The sequence below is a fragment of the Temnothorax nylanderi genome, unplaced genomic scaffold, assembly GCF_030848795.1.
Source record: "Temnothorax nylanderi isolate EJ_2023f unplaced genomic scaffold, tnyl_v1.0 TNYL_tig0268_pilon, whole genome shotgun sequence".
NCBI lineage: Eukaryota > Metazoa > Arthropoda > Insecta > Hymenoptera > Formicidae > Temnothorax > Temnothorax nylanderi.
The window spans coordinates 77,482-92,880 of record NW_027249330.1 but is presented as its reverse complement, the minus strand read 5'-3'; the positions used below and the strand labels follow the sequence as shown (position 1 = coordinate 92,880).

General features: G+C 43.7%; 1 protein-coding gene and 2 long non-coding RNA genes across 6 annotated transcripts in view; all 3 read right to left on the bottom strand.

Annotated features, from left to right (window-relative positions):
• LOC139780231 (fatty acid synthase-like) overlaps positions 1-15,399 on the bottom strand; it is a 113,267-nt gene that overhangs the window by 47,349 nt on the left and 50,519 nt on the right. The window lies entirely within an intron of this gene.
• On the bottom strand, positions 9,237-10,491 carry LOC139780234 (uncharacterized). The gene is made up of 2 exons (XR_011720186.1): positions 9,969-10,491; positions 9,237-9,500 (listed from the first exon to the last, which is right to left on the bottom strand). It is a non-coding gene; the product is annotated as an uncharacterized lncRNA (long non-coding RNA).
• LOC139780233 (uncharacterized) lies at positions 14,315-14,949 on the bottom strand. The gene is made up of 2 exons (XR_011720185.1): positions 14,715-14,949; positions 14,315-14,504 (listed from the first exon to the last, which is right to left on the bottom strand). It is a non-coding gene; the product is annotated as an uncharacterized lncRNA (long non-coding RNA).

Here is a 15,399-nt window from a genome sequence, read left to right as displayed (position 1 = left end):
TCCGTGGAAGAACAATTAGCCGAGTTAATGGCGAAATCGATAAGAAACAGGAACGGTTAATAAAACCTGTTCTAACCACGCAACTATCAATTTTAGTACTAAATAACTTTTTTCCTAATTGAGAGCGACAATTTTAACTTATAGATTCATGTTTTACGCACCAAAATACACAAAATTAAAATTTTAGCCAATTTGGTGAGGAAGCCCCTCTCCTTCATAATTACCTTTTTTAAACCACATTTAACTGCTTATAAATATAAATAATATAAATAATATAAATAATTAATTGAGATTGGAGTGGGGAGACGTAGTGGACGAGTTGGCCCGGAGTGGAGAGGAGTAAGAAAAGGGTTTTGAGAGAAGGTAAAGAGTAAGGGAAGATGAAGTAGGGTGCGGAGCTTGTTAAGGAGGTTCGGAGGAAGCCGTGAAAGTGGAGGAGAAGTCGAGGATAGCGTGGTTGAAGAGTAGTGATGAGAGAAAGTAAGGGAACGCTTGAGAGGTTAGGATGAGAAGCAGAAAGATAAAGGGGCCAGGTTACACGATGAGGAAGCTGAGCGAGTTGGCAGCATGGAGTTTCGATCGAGCGATCGATCGACCTGTCGCGAGACAGAGGGATTGTCGATGGTGGCGCGGCAGGTGCGAAACGGAGCAGGGAGTCATCGAGACGGGTCGATGGATCGAACGATCGAAGGGGCCGGCCATATAGACAGGTAATAGAAGGAGAAGGAGAGAAAGCGACGAGAAAGGGAGTAGATTATGGGTGAAGATGGACGAGGATAAATTGGTGGATACGAGGAGGGTAAGAGAGAGAGAGGAAAAGGAAAGGAGAAAGGAGAGGAGAGAGGAGAAATGTAGGAGTTTGAAGGGGACGGAGGAGAGTCTGTTCGGAAGGGTTAAAGGTAAAGGCGGAGGTGAAAGAGGTAAGCGAGGAGAGAGGAGAAATGGAGGAGTTAGAAGGGGACGGAGGAGGATGAGATTACGGAAAGGATGGAGGAGAGTCTGTTTGGAAGGGTTAAAGGTAAAGGTGGAGGTGAAAGAGAGTGAAGGTGGAATAAGGAGGGAAGGCGGCGAGCGAGAGGATGGAAAGAGACGGAAGGAAAAGGGAAGAGCAGTGGCAGAAAGGAAGGAAGTAAAGAGGTGGCTGAAGCAAGGGAGGCGGAAGGAGACGGCCGGATGGAAGACGAAGGGAGGGGAAATGAAATATAAGGTCGCAAGGGAAGATGATGTTATAACACAGTTTATTTTCAGAGAGAAGGTGGAATAAGGAGTGAAGGCGGCGAGCGAGAGGAGGGAGAGAGACGGAAGGAAAGGGGAAGAGCATTGGCAGAAAGAAGGGTAGCAAAAAGGTGGTTGAAGTAAGGGAGGCGGAAGGAGATAGACGGATGGAAGACGAAGGGAGGTGAAATGAAATGTAAGGTCGCAAAGGAGGGGAAAAAATTGTAAGGTCGTGTGGAGAAGGAGATCACGAGAAGGATGGAGGAGAAACGGACGAGGACGAAGTTCAGGGGAAGAAAGGAGGAGAGAAGATAGAATAAAATAGAGGGGTGTGGTGAGCGTGAGGAGGGTGAGAGACGGAGGGAAAGGAGAGCAGTGGTGGATAGGAGGGAAGCGGAGAGGTGGCTGAGGGAAACGGACGAGGACAGGGAACAGTTGAGACAGGAAGGAGGAAGGCGAAGGTACGCGGAACCGGAGGAAGCAGAAGAAGATAAACAGAGGGATGAAGGAAGAGGGGGAAGGGAGAGGGAAATAGAATGAATTGTAAGGTCGCATATGGCCAGGGCGTGTAAGGGAGTGATTTGTAAGAGGTTTGGGTACGTTCCTCATAAAAAAAAACGCCTTGTAAACCCTACGGGGATACACAATAAATCTACATACATATAAATAATTAATATAAATAATATAAATAATTAAATTATTTATATTCAACCAATTAATAATTTTTAAAATATAAGTAATTTATCTGAGACTATTTATTTATTATTGAAAAAATTAATAATTATTTTCCACTAATTATTAATTTTCGAATAGATAGTAATTTATTTTTGATAAACCATTTATTAATTATTTTAATAATAAAGAATTTATTTTTACTAATTACCAGTTTACAAAAGAAATTAATTCATTTTCACCTAATTACTAATTTTTACAAACTAGAAATTTTTCTCTGACAAATTACCAATTTTTTAAGTAATTTACACTTTTCACAAAAATTAAAGGAACACTATATAAATTTATCTTTAAAAATAGGCAAAATTCAAGCAGCTGTAACTTTGTTAAAAATAAACAAAATTTAAATTTAAAAAAAGGATTTTAAAGCTCAAAATTTCTACTTTCGAAAGGTTACTATTATTTTTTAGTTTCTGTGAGTTTGGTAATTTTTACATGTAGAAAACTACGAGCTAGACAAAATAGAAAATTTTCTTCTCACTTTGTGGGCCTGTCAAGTGCACAAAAAAAATCTGCGAAAATTTTCGACTTTCTAACGTAAAAGCTTGAAGTTTTCCTTGCAAAATCTTTTTTTTTAATGTTTCTACGATTTTTTGTTACTGATTTATCGCGGATTGAATAAGAAATAAGGATTTTGACTTTGATTGCTCATAATTCCCTTAGAAATCATCGTATCGCAATTCAAAAAATAGATTCTTAAAGCTGAAACTTTGTTCTATTGAACGGTATAATTGCCAAATTTTTTTAAATAACATGTAAATATGATACAAATGGATGAAAATAATGTAAAAATTCAGGTTTTAAGCTTTAAATTTAAATTTTGTTTATTTATAACAAAGTTACAGCTGCTTGAATTTTGCCTATTTTTAAAGATTTTAGTGTTTCTTTAATTTTTGTGAGAAATATATAATTTACTTTTACTTAAATATTATTAATTTTTATGTAAATAGTAATTTTTTGTAACTAATTATTAATTTGCTAATTTAATAAAAATTTAATTTGTTGTTCTTGCTAATTTCGTAAATAATTAAAAAATAAAAAATAAAAATTTTTTGCAGATCTTTGCTTAACACTACAAAATGGGTGATATCAGTACAAAATTACCTTTTTCAAAAAAGGTAAAAAAAGGCGCCAAGTACACGCAATGTATTTTGTAAATTCAAAAATCCAACCTAAGTGGTAGCTTTATTTCTTTTTCACAAAATTATATTACTTAACTTAACTCAAGTGACATATATTTCAAAAAAAGATATAAAATCTTTAATTTCTTCTTCACAAAATTATATTACCTAACTCAACTCAAGTGACATGTATTTCAAAAAAAGATATAAAATCTTTAATTTCTTCTTCACAAAATTATATTACCTAACTTAACTCAAGTGACATGTATTTCAAAAAAAGATATAAAATCTTTAAATTAAATTACGCCAATTGCAAAGAGAATATGTATATTGCTTTGAAAGATAATTGTTGTGCAATTTCTTCTTCACAAAATTATATTACCTAATTCAACTCAAGTGACATGTATTTCAAAAAAAGATATGAAATCTTTAAATTAAATTACGCCAATTGCAAAGAGAATATGTATATTGCTTTGAAAGATAATTGTTGTGCAGCTACTTAAAAAAAATAAAACCCAAGTGGTATTTTTGTGTTCCTATTCAAGGGTCTTCCTATTTCAACCCAAGTGGTAATAGCTTCTTAATTCTCTTTAACAAATTTTTAATATTACAAAGAATTATTTTAATTACAAAGAATTAAAGAAGTAACAGTACAAAATAAAAATATTTAATTATAACAAAATAAATAAATTTTTCTTGTAAAAAAACTTGGCGCTGCTAGACTTTGAAATTTAAACATTAAAATTTAAACATTAGTACTAGATTTTTGATCGAATAAAAAACAATAAACATAATTTAGGGAAGAATGCGACAGGAGTAAAAAAGCAGCGCCAAGTTGTTTTTTAACGTGCGATTGAATCGCTCGACGACCGATGCCTTCATCACCGAATACGTGGAATAATGATTGATGTCGTGTTTTCTCACGAGACGTTGCACGTCGGTGTTGTAAAATTCCTTCCCCATGTCGGTTTGTAGATTACTAGGACACCTCCCGCTATCTCGAATTATCTCAGCGATAGCGTCAGCTGTCTCGCTGCCGCCTTTACCCTTGAGCGGCACGGCCCACGCGTACTTGCTCAACACATCGATGACGGTGAGTATGTAGTGGTGGCCTCCGTTGAAACGCGAGTACGGACGCATCTCGACGATATCAGCCTGCCACAGATCGTCGTATCCTCGCACTATGACGTGTCTGCGGGGAAAATTTCTTCTCGCCGGTGCGTGCAATTCGTCCACCAGCCGTCGCTTTTCGATATTTTTATCCACATCGGTCGATTTTAACGGTCTCATGTTCGGTTAGCGTTTCGTTGTCGTTCGTCGTCGTTCTTTAACTGTACGTAGCCGTTTTTGTTTATGTTTCTGCGTCGTTCGTCGCTGTTTCTGAACCGCTCAGAAACGATTTCGAGCCGTTCCTGAACCGTTTGACGGCCGTCCGACAACCGTTCCTGAATCGTTCGTTGTCGTTCGTCGTCGTCAGTTAACCGTTGTTTATCATTCATCGTCGTCGTCGTCGTCGTCGACGTTCTTTAGCCGTTTGTAGCCTTTCCTGTCACCGTGTAGTTCGCACCTGTTTCTGAACCGCTCGTAATCGTTTCTGAGCTGTTTTTGAACCGTTCTTGAACCGTCCGACAACCGTTCTTGAACCGTAAGACAGCCGTCCGACAACCGTTCTCGAGTCGTTCGTTGCTGTTCGTCGCCGTCATTAATTAACCGTTGCCTCTCTTCACTCGTCGCCGTTCGATAGTCGTTTCTGCTGAACCGTTTCTTGTCACTCATCGTCGTTCGCGAGTCGTTTCCAATCTAACGATATTCGCACGCCGAAGCGCGTTTACCGCAGTCTGTAACGCTCGCACGTCCTTCTCGAACGCGGTAAGCTTCTCGTCTGACTCTTTCCGTTGATCTCGCAAACTTTTAACGCACTGATCCACGTATAGTTTGTTAACAGCGTCACCGTCAGTCTCAGGTTGCGCTACGCGACGAATCTTGCACGACCTTGCGTCAAAGTCCGTGGCGATGCGACACAGAGCGTTGTCGCGCACGAAATTTCTCACTAATCCGCTCCACCGATGGTACGAATTGGCATTCGTCGCGTCTTCGCTCCGCTCGAACAATCCAAATTTATTGATCGGCATTTCAACACCGATTGAACGGATCGCTGTCGCGCCGTTTAATTTATAATAAGCCCAGCCTCGCGAAGTTCCTCGATGATCGACGTGATCTCGTTGTCGTGGGCATTGTTGCCAGCGTGGCGCGAAGCGTCGAGCAATCTGTGACGATTCACCAGCTCGTTGGGGTCGTCCCAGTGCACGTAGTCGATCTTATTGTCGGTTAGCGTCATCGCGCGAGGCGCGAATACGCCCTTTCCGGATTTTTTCGTCTTGGATTCGGTCGATATCAACGGTGAGATTACCCATAGATACTTGTATCCCCTGTTACCCTTTACTCGCTCGCAAGGATCGTGCTTGTATTTATGAGCACTCGTCGCCAACAGTATGCTCCTGTACTTTTGCCTATCGGCCTCCGTGTAGAGTTTATCATCGGGTATTTTTTTGAAGATTAACTCGTAAATACCGGGTGTACCGGCGTATCGTACGTCGCCGATATGAATGTTATCCGCTTTGCCCACGTAAAAACGTTTATTACCGAGCATCAATTCATTCTTGTCGAGATAAACGCCGTACACGTCGTCTGTCGTTGGATCGGCGCCCAAAACAGACGAGATATCCACTCGGCTCAGTGGACCGAAGCGATCTTCCAACGTTTCTATAAACAATTCTCGCCCCTCCGACGTTTGCAACTGCTTTTGAACGGTCGTCCCGATCGAGTCTTCCGTGGTTTCAAAAACATACTCGTTTTCGAGAAATTCGGGACTTGTACGTTGCACGGTTTGCGTCGGTGTAGAGGTTATCGGTGTAGAGGTTATCGGTAGTACTATCGAGCGTTTCGATTGATTAGATTTACGCGGTGTCGACGATGTGAGATCCGACCAGGAGTCTAATCGTTCCCTCTTTATCTTCGGTGTAGCATCCTCCTCCTCCTCGCCAGCGACGCTTTCCGGCTTCTCCTTCTTCACCGCGGTCAAGCTCGAGTTGTCGACGATCTTTTTCAGCGGCCCGATGAGAGGTTTAAAGTGCGTGTCCAACTCAATGTCCTTCTCGATCTTACCGGTCTTCAAAGCGCGAAGTTTCTTACGAATCGAATTACTCGTTTTCGCAATATCTTTCACGATCTTCTCGCGTTCGCGAATCGTCTCGCTCCCGTCGATCGCAGCCATCGCGGGGGAAAAAAAACAAAGCAGAGCGTCGATCTCTCTCTGTAACGCTAACGTTTCACCTTCGACGACGTATCGGTGACGACTGACCGCTTTTGCGGTATCGCGAACACGTTAAACCCTTTTCTGTATCGGCCGTTCGAAAGCGCGCTGTCCTTATCTATCACTACGAATCCGTACTTGCATTGCCAACAATCGTGGCACAACGAGCAAAATTCATCGTACGACATGTCGGTATTTACGTGATCGTTGTACACGTGTTTCAAATTAGTACCATCCTGTTTGAATAGGATCAGCAGATTCGCGTTGTCGCGTATCAGATGTTTAGGTATTCTCGCGTACGTCTGACAGAGATAAAAGCAGTCGACGCTCGAGTGCCTGCCCATTGAGAAATACTCTCTCACAGTGTCTTGCTTATCGCACGCCACGTCGTCGAAGACGAATATCGAGTTTGGGCACGCGTCGCTCGGTGGAATGACGTCACTGTTATTGGAGCAGGTGTAGTAGCCGATTTCGTCGATCGATGTCAATAAATTCTCCAGATATCGGTATTTCGGTTGTCGCAGCGATTTTGAGTACACGTACACATTCTCGAAACGTACACCGTGCGGACTTTCCAGTAAACTTATCAGAACGTTGGTTTTAACGCAATTCGAGGGACCGCAAATGATTGCGCGTATAGTAGTCGGCAGGATCGTACCGTGTCTGCGCTTCTCCGCGTTGCCCTCCATCGGTCGTGATCTGTCGTCGCAATTCGTCACGCGAATCGTCAACGGTTGTTGCACAAATCTCATTTTTTTCCTCACACTTTGTACGACTGAATCGAACTTTCTCGTTTGAACGTCTATTTATAGATGCGCGGTACCGCGAATCGCTCAGTCGCACAGATGTTCGTCCTGCTGTCGAGACCTTCAAACATTCGCGATTTTAGCGCCGAATGCGGCGAATGTCAATGAAAACAAAAAAACAGGTGGCGGTCTGTTTAATCGCGCGATTGGTGCACTTCCGTTCGAATTGCACATTCCCGGCTACCAGTTTTGCGGTCCGGGTACTCGTTTGCAAGAACGATTGGCTAGAGGTGATCCGGGTGTAAATCCATTGGACGCGGCGTGTCGCGAGCACGACATAGACTATTCGCGTAGCAAAGAGCTCACCGAGAGACACGCGGCTGACAAGATACTCGCCGAGAGAGCGCTGGGACGCGTCATCGCGAGAGATTCGACTCTCGGAGAGAGGGCTGCCGCTACAGCCTTCTGGGCGGCCATGAAGGCTAAGACGAAGCTCGGAATGGGTTTGAAAACACGAAAAACACGAATGAGGAAAAGGTCGACGAAGAAACGGATACTTCCGACAGCGAAACGAGGTGGCGTATTGCCGATTCTACCGTTGTTGGGAGTTCTCGGTTCTCTGGCCGGCGAAGCGGCCGGAATTACAACGGCGATGAACGCTAGCAAAGCCGCGCGGCGTCAGCTGGAAGAGACGCAACGTCACAATCGCGCCATGGAAGGTCGCGGACTTTATCTCGCTCCATACAAATATGGACAAGGACTGTATCTCGGCCAGCACAAACGCGGGCGAGGAGTAGCGTTGAAGATTAGAAAGAAAAAAAAACGTCAAAAAGACGTTAAATATGCCCACGGGTATTACGACTAACGTACAATTGAGTCGACTGGCAAGGCAAATGCGCGTACCGTTCTTCAGAGGTGTTTTCATGCGTGATTCGTTACCGATCGTCGATAGCGTACGTCGAAACGAGAGCGGTATTGTGAATTTGGACGATGCAGCGGGCCCCGGCACCCATTGGGTAGCGTACGCCAAGAGGGGAGATCGAGTCGTATATTTCGACAGTTTCGGCAATCTTCAACCACCGAAAGAACTGGTGCGATATTTCGGACCGAGCGTGACGAAGATCGAGTACAATCACACGTCTTATCAGCGATATGATCAGAGCATCTGTGGACAATTGTGCTTGCAATTTCTCCGGACGATCGACGACGATCGACGCTAATTTAAAACCTGACGACGCGCCTTGCGGAGACTCAGTGTTCGTCAAACAGCTCCCGTCGACATGTCTATAACGTTCACACTGACCGGGAAGAGCAGCATCCTCGCGGAGCACTATTTTCCCGCCGTGGATCTGAGCGACGGTGACTACGAGCTAGGTCTAACGTGTTTTGAGACTTATCATACGATTCCGAACGTGAATTCTTTGAATAATAAATTTTATTTCGACGAGGATGACACGGAAATTACGATTCCCGAGGGATCGTACGAGATACGAGCCATACACGAGTTTTTGAAACGGGAAATTTCACGGAAACGTCCGCGACACGTGGTTCGTTCCAACGACGACGACGATCGTATGTCGGTCGCGAATATCGCGCGAGAGGAGACCGTTCGCGCGAACGGCTACGAAGACGAGGTCGCGGAGTACCCGATAGTGCTCCGCGCAAATTACAATACGATGAAGAGCGAGATCAAGTGCGCTTTCAGAGTGAACTTTAACAAACCGAACAACGTCGGATCGCTGCTAGGATTCTCGTCGACGCGTGTATTGCAGCCGGGACAGTGGCACGAATCGGACGCACCGATTAATATTATCAATGTAAACATTATCCGCGTGGAGTGTAACGTGACCGCGGGTGCGTACAGCAACGGTAAACGCGTTCATACGATCACGCCAATGTTACTCCAAAAGTGACACTGGAGTATTTTAATAACTTAAAAATTCTCTAAATCACTGAGACATTCACCTTTCTTCATTATAACACTCCGACGATAGCCAGATCCATCCCAATAACTGAATGTGATCTCAATTTCTTCTTCCTTCAACGCGTTCTGCTTTCTAGCCCATTCTTGCCTCAATTCTTCCTTAAGTTTATTTTCCTCCTCCTTCCTTTCTCTATCTGGCAAGAAACTTGTATCTACATCTGGATTTTTCTTAATCTTCTTAATCGCGAGGCCATCAGATTGCTCATTTTCTGACTGCGGGGATTTTTCGGCATTGTCTTCATCCAGCTTAAAAGACAAAGCTTGAATCTGTTTCTTCTGTTTGTTCTTTTCTTTTCCTGCTCTTTTTCACGTTCCTTGTATCAAAGCATGATATGTATGACTAGATGACATTCAGAGCACTGGGCGAAAATCACATAACATTCAGAGCACTGGGCAGAAATCACATGTGTATATATATATATATATATATATATAATCACGGCAAACCGCATATATAACATCGTGTTATTTTTATTACATTTAGGAAAATTATTTCATATTAACTCAATAGGCGTTAAACTTGCATACATAGGGAGCTTTCCAGCAAGTGACACAAGCCGACACAAACGTCGTTCTATCTTTCTTTTTTGGCAATGAGTAACAAAGACAAACCGGTAATCTAACCTATACTACGTTTACGCGAGCGTTACTTAATTCTGTATAGTAACTTACGAAAACGATACGATAACTTACGATAATTCCTTCGCGTAAACGGGATCTCTTCGGCATCAGCTCCATGCCGTCAATATATCTAGGTTAACCTGTGTAAACACTCGCGTAATCGCGTAAACGTAGTATAGTAAGTAACAGTAATATATATAGAATAATAGATATATAATTACATATAAAACAATTACCTTGAATTAATCGTCGCGTCGCGTAAAGAGTCACGGTCGGTCTCGCTCCGACACTACCGTGTCTCTCGATAGGTTAACTGAACTGTCAGTGACAGCGCACTGAACGCACTATCTGCACTGCGCGCAGCCGCGCAGTACACACTTACACACACGTATTAACTGAACTGACTGTGACAGCGCGCTGACGAAAGCGCCGCCAGTGTCGAAAAAGTGAAAGTGACATTACTCTGTTATATGTATGTTATAATCGCAGCGTTAGGAGGAGTATCTTAAATAAAATTTTTCACATTTGGACTTTGCGTCGCAATATCTCCGCTCGTAGGGCACGTAGCGGAAAATATTATAGGAGATACCCCCCCCCCAAGTCGACCCCAAGCTATCGATCAAGCCTACTTAGAACTTGATCCGTTCACTCGTTATCGAGATCTCAACATCTCGAGTACTCGCAACCCGTCGCGTCGCGTAAAAGAGTCACGGTTGGTCTCGCTCCGCGTGTACTTGGCGCGAGACACTACCGTGTCTCTTGATACACGAGTTTTCACCGAGCGTACCACCGGGATATAAAATATCGGAAACGCCGGCGCAGATCATTTACCTGCCGATCATTGCGCGGAGCGTTACTGATCTAACGATACGCGTCGCTGATCAAGACGGACGATTGCTCGATTTTCGCGGAGAAGAGATCACCGTCAGATTGCACGTACGACGGCGAGAGCGATAACGCGCCAGTGTATGCGTGAGCGTGAGTGTGCGCGCGACATATGAGATGCTAGTGTTGAACGACTCGGAGCACGCGACAGATAACAACAATAATATCTTTACGGCTGCGCCGATCGACGATATCGTCAAGTCGACATTCGGCGGTGTTAAACAAGCGACGAGAAATAAGCTCAACGCGTTGAACGTTAAATTTTTACAATCTCTGGGATTCGCGGGACGAAACATCTGAACGATGACTGAAATTCTCAACATCGGAGGCGAGCCGGTCTTCGACGATCGCATCGTCAAGATCGAGACTCACACGTACAACCCGTACGCCAACACAACGTTTGACTATAGCGACGAGATACGAATACCCATACAACAGCAGGATCTGTATACGTTGCCGTGCGAAAGTTTTCTCTACGTCGAAGGAACATTGACGGTGACCAGAGCAGCCGGCCAAGACGATAACGTGGTACTGGGGACTAATTGCGTTGCGTTCATGTTCGACGAGATTCGATACGAGCTCGACGGTATGGAGATTGATCGCTGCAGAAACGTAGGAATAACCAGCACGCTCAAGAACTACGTTACGGTATCGTCCGACAGAAGCGTGATCCTGAGAAACGCTGGCTGGGAGCCACAGAATAACCCGAATGGATATTTCAATTTCTGCGTACCGCTCAACACGTTACTGGGATTTTGCGAGGATTACAAACGCGTGGTGATCAATGCTCGTCACGAATTGATCTTGATACGATCGCGCAACGACAACAATTCCCTGGTGGGAAGTCTCGCGTTGGAGCCCACCATCAAAATACTCAAGATACAATGGCGAATGCCTCACGTGGTATTGAACGAGATCAACAAGCTGTCGATGTTGCGCGCCTTGGAAAACGGACGATATCTAAGTATGGGTTTCCGTTCGTGGGATCTGTACGAGTATTCCCTGTTGCAGAACACGACCAAGCACTCGTGGGCCATTAAGACCGCGACTCAGCTCGAGAAACCGCGATACGTCGTCTTCGCTCTGCAGACGGGTCGGAAGAACGTCATGTCCGCCGACACAAGTCGATTCGACGATTGCAACTTGACCAACGTAAAACTCTATCTAAACTCAGAAGTTTATCCGTACGACGACTTGAATTTGGATTTTGGTAAACACAGATGGGCGATTCTGTATGATATGTACGCGCGTTTCTGCAAGGGCTACTACGGATACGAATATCTCGAGCCGAGTCTCACCGTTTCGACTTTTCTACGTAACGGCCCGTTTGTGATCATCGATTGCTCTCGCCAAAACGAATCCGTCAAAAACGCCACCGTGGATGTCAGAATAGAATTCGATTGCATGGAGAACGTACCGCCGAATACCTCCGCTTACTGTCTCATCATACACGACCGCGTGATTGAGTACAACCCGTTGACGAACGTGGTGCGCAGAATAGTCTGAGCGTTCGCGGCAACGTCGACGTGAATATTTTCTCTCTCTCTCTCTCTCTCTCTCTCTCTCTCTCTCTCTCTCTCTCTCTCTCTCTCTCTCTCTCTCTCTCTCTCTCTCTCTCTCTCTCTCTCTCTCTCTCTCTCTCTCTCTCTCTTTCTCTCTCTCTCTCTTTCCATCAGTCTCCGATACAATTATTGATAGGGGTAAGGGAGGGGAGAAGTATAAATCAGAGTGTCGCGAGACGGTTTGCAGAGTTGCGCGTCATTCCTCTCGATTGACGCATCGACGAGGGAGAGAGAGATATATATAAAGAAATCTCGTCATGTCCGTACCAACGTTCGTGGACCTGCAAGGATTCCTCGTCGGGATGAAATTTGTCGTGAAGGAGGTGGCTGTGCTGAGAAAAGGCTGCGTTCTGTCGCATCACATCTTTAATTACCCCATGCCGTGGAATCTCCTCACAAAATCCGATAAATCGTGTGCTACCTGGTTGATTCGCAATCACCATGGATTACGATGGGAAGACGGAAACGTGCCGTACAGCATGGTGAAACGCCTGATTACATCGGCCGTGCTTGGTGTAGAAGAAGAAGACGATGATGAGAAAAAAGACGATGACGATGAGATGCCGACTCTCGTGTACGTCAAGGGATGTCAGAAACGAGAATGGCTGGTGGATCTGCTGGAGAATTATGCGCGAAAAAACCTAATCGTCGAGACTCTGGATGCGCATTACGAAGATATCGAATCTTTGAATAAACTAGATGATACCAATACTATGCGATGCGGAAAACATGAAAAGAATTGCGCGTTACAAAATGTAATAAAACTATTTAACTGGTGGTCGCGCACTACGCCATAAGATCTTTTTTTAAAAATAAATTATATATAACTTTTTATAATGTTTTTATTTCTTACTCCCCCTCCCCCATCATCACCGTTAGAGTAGGCTTTACTTCCCCCTCTCCCTTTCCCCCACCACCTCATTACTTTTGGAATTGTCGCGTATACTAGATTAATTTTACACGATCAGTCTTGTCACGATCGCTTGTACTGACGGTCAACTTCTCAGAGAGCCGAGAGGAAAAATGTTCTCCTTTGAAGGATGCAGCAGCAGCAGCAGCAACAGCAAAACAACGGTGCAAAACGCGCGAATGCCGTGAATTATTACGTGCCGATTCACGACGTTGAAACTCAAACGTATGAGGCCAGATGTAATAGGTAAGTTTCTTTTAAGAAAAAAATAGAGCCTCTCCCAGTTTTTATATCTTTACAAATTGTATTACTTATGAAAATAAACTAATTTCATTTCTTTTATACAGCATTTCGGGGGATCGTCGCGCGGTACGTATACTCGGCAGACGATACGCGCTGACAGCTACGGGATATAAATTCCTCGAAATTGGTATCAACGTGGGCCCACCAAGCTACGTGGAGATCGCCGTTGGAGATCATCGAGGAAAGGAACTGCTGTTGTCTCTCGAAACGTGGAAGGCACTCTACGAGCAACGGCGAAACATTCAGAATTTCTTTCGCAACGACTACAAAGATGTCCATAGTTTTATAAATGTTGGACCGCTAACGGTGAGAGTTTGTACGTCGGTTAATAACGTCAAACTCATACGTCTCGAATCTGTAAACGTACGCTTGATGATGACCGAATCGACGTTGCGTCGTATGTTCGATCTCGATCGGTGCATCGATGCGAGATTCGATCGTTTGGTCAGAATACTTGCAACGGTTGATGCAAAGTTTGCGCAGTTCTCCGGTATCGCGTCCATTGTGACGGATCCCAAGGAAGCGTCGAATGTAATATACGCTAGCGATGCGTTCAATACGAATCAGCTCATCAATTGTGAGCTCGCAACTTTAGTTTTTTAGTAGGGTAGACCGGGGCACGTTGTCACACATTTTTTTCAATATTTTTTGTATTTTTTACATTCAATATTTGAGAGTACTGTGATATGCCAAAATTTTGAGTGAACCCTCAGCTTCAATTGGACAGTATCGAATTTTGTGTGATTGTTACTCTACAGTTGTTACATAACAATAAATAACGACAGGTCGCTTGTGACAACGTGCCCCGTGACCGGGGCACGTTGTCACATCAAATGTAATTGCATACAAAATGTTATCCAAACTGTATTCAACGTAAATATTAATATATTATAGTGCGCTGCAATGTAAAAAAGTAAAATCCTTCACAGAAACATTTATTTTATTTCAAAAAAGTACAAAAAGCACGAAGTTTTTGTCTTAATCTAAATACAAGAATTCCACTCGAATGCGCAACTTATTGATCGTTAACAGCAAGACGAATTACTTCTAGATCGACTACTGCGGCTCTCGCAGTTTTCCGTTTGTAGGAGCGCACCATATCCCAATTGCACCTATGACATTAAAATTCGTGACAACGTGCCCCGAGGGCATTTTTTACTCTAAACAGCCTCATGGCCGACACGTTTGAGATATTCATAAGGTTAGGTATTGCACGCGGTAGGTAAAAGTACATACTTTAAGATAATATAAAGGTCTATTCTGAAAAAACATAAGCTTCATGTCCAGTACGTTGAATATTAGACAATTAAAATTTTACTTACGGTCGCAAAAAACTTTCAAGTTGATTTTACGTCAACACGGCTGGAGCAATCTCAACACTGTAAACACACCAAAGATGGGCATACACTAACACGTTTTGGGAATGACGGGTGCTGCCCTCTGGTTATTAGTTTTTTAAATAAAGCCGATGTGACAACGTGCCCCGTGTGACAACGTGCCCCGGTCTACCCTACGTAAGATATATTATGTAAAAGAAGAAGAATTAAATAAACAGGCTTTTTTTTACAACTAAATGAACGATGTAATTTCTTTGCGTACATGTCCATCCCTACCTAAATTTTATCATCGCTTCTATGCGGTCGATCATCGTCGATGACGTCATTTCTTCCTTTGTTTTTTACGTACTGCGTATATAGATTGTTTTTTAAGTATAAATCATACTATAATTTCTTCGCGCGCATTTATATTCGAGTCGTATATGCGACGTCGGCCGGAGCATCGGCGCCTCGCTTCTATATTATGATATGCGATACTTGTTTGTAAATTCAAGCAGCCGAAATTCTAGCGGACGTCGTCGCTCGCCTTTGTAGCGCGAGACTTCGCTGGAAGCGACTATCAGTTTTATACACCGCTATTATATTTTTCTCTGGCAACTTCTCCGTTCTGCAACCGTCTGAAGCGTCATTGAATTCAGTCTCGTCGTGGCCGTACGTGAGCGTGCAACGT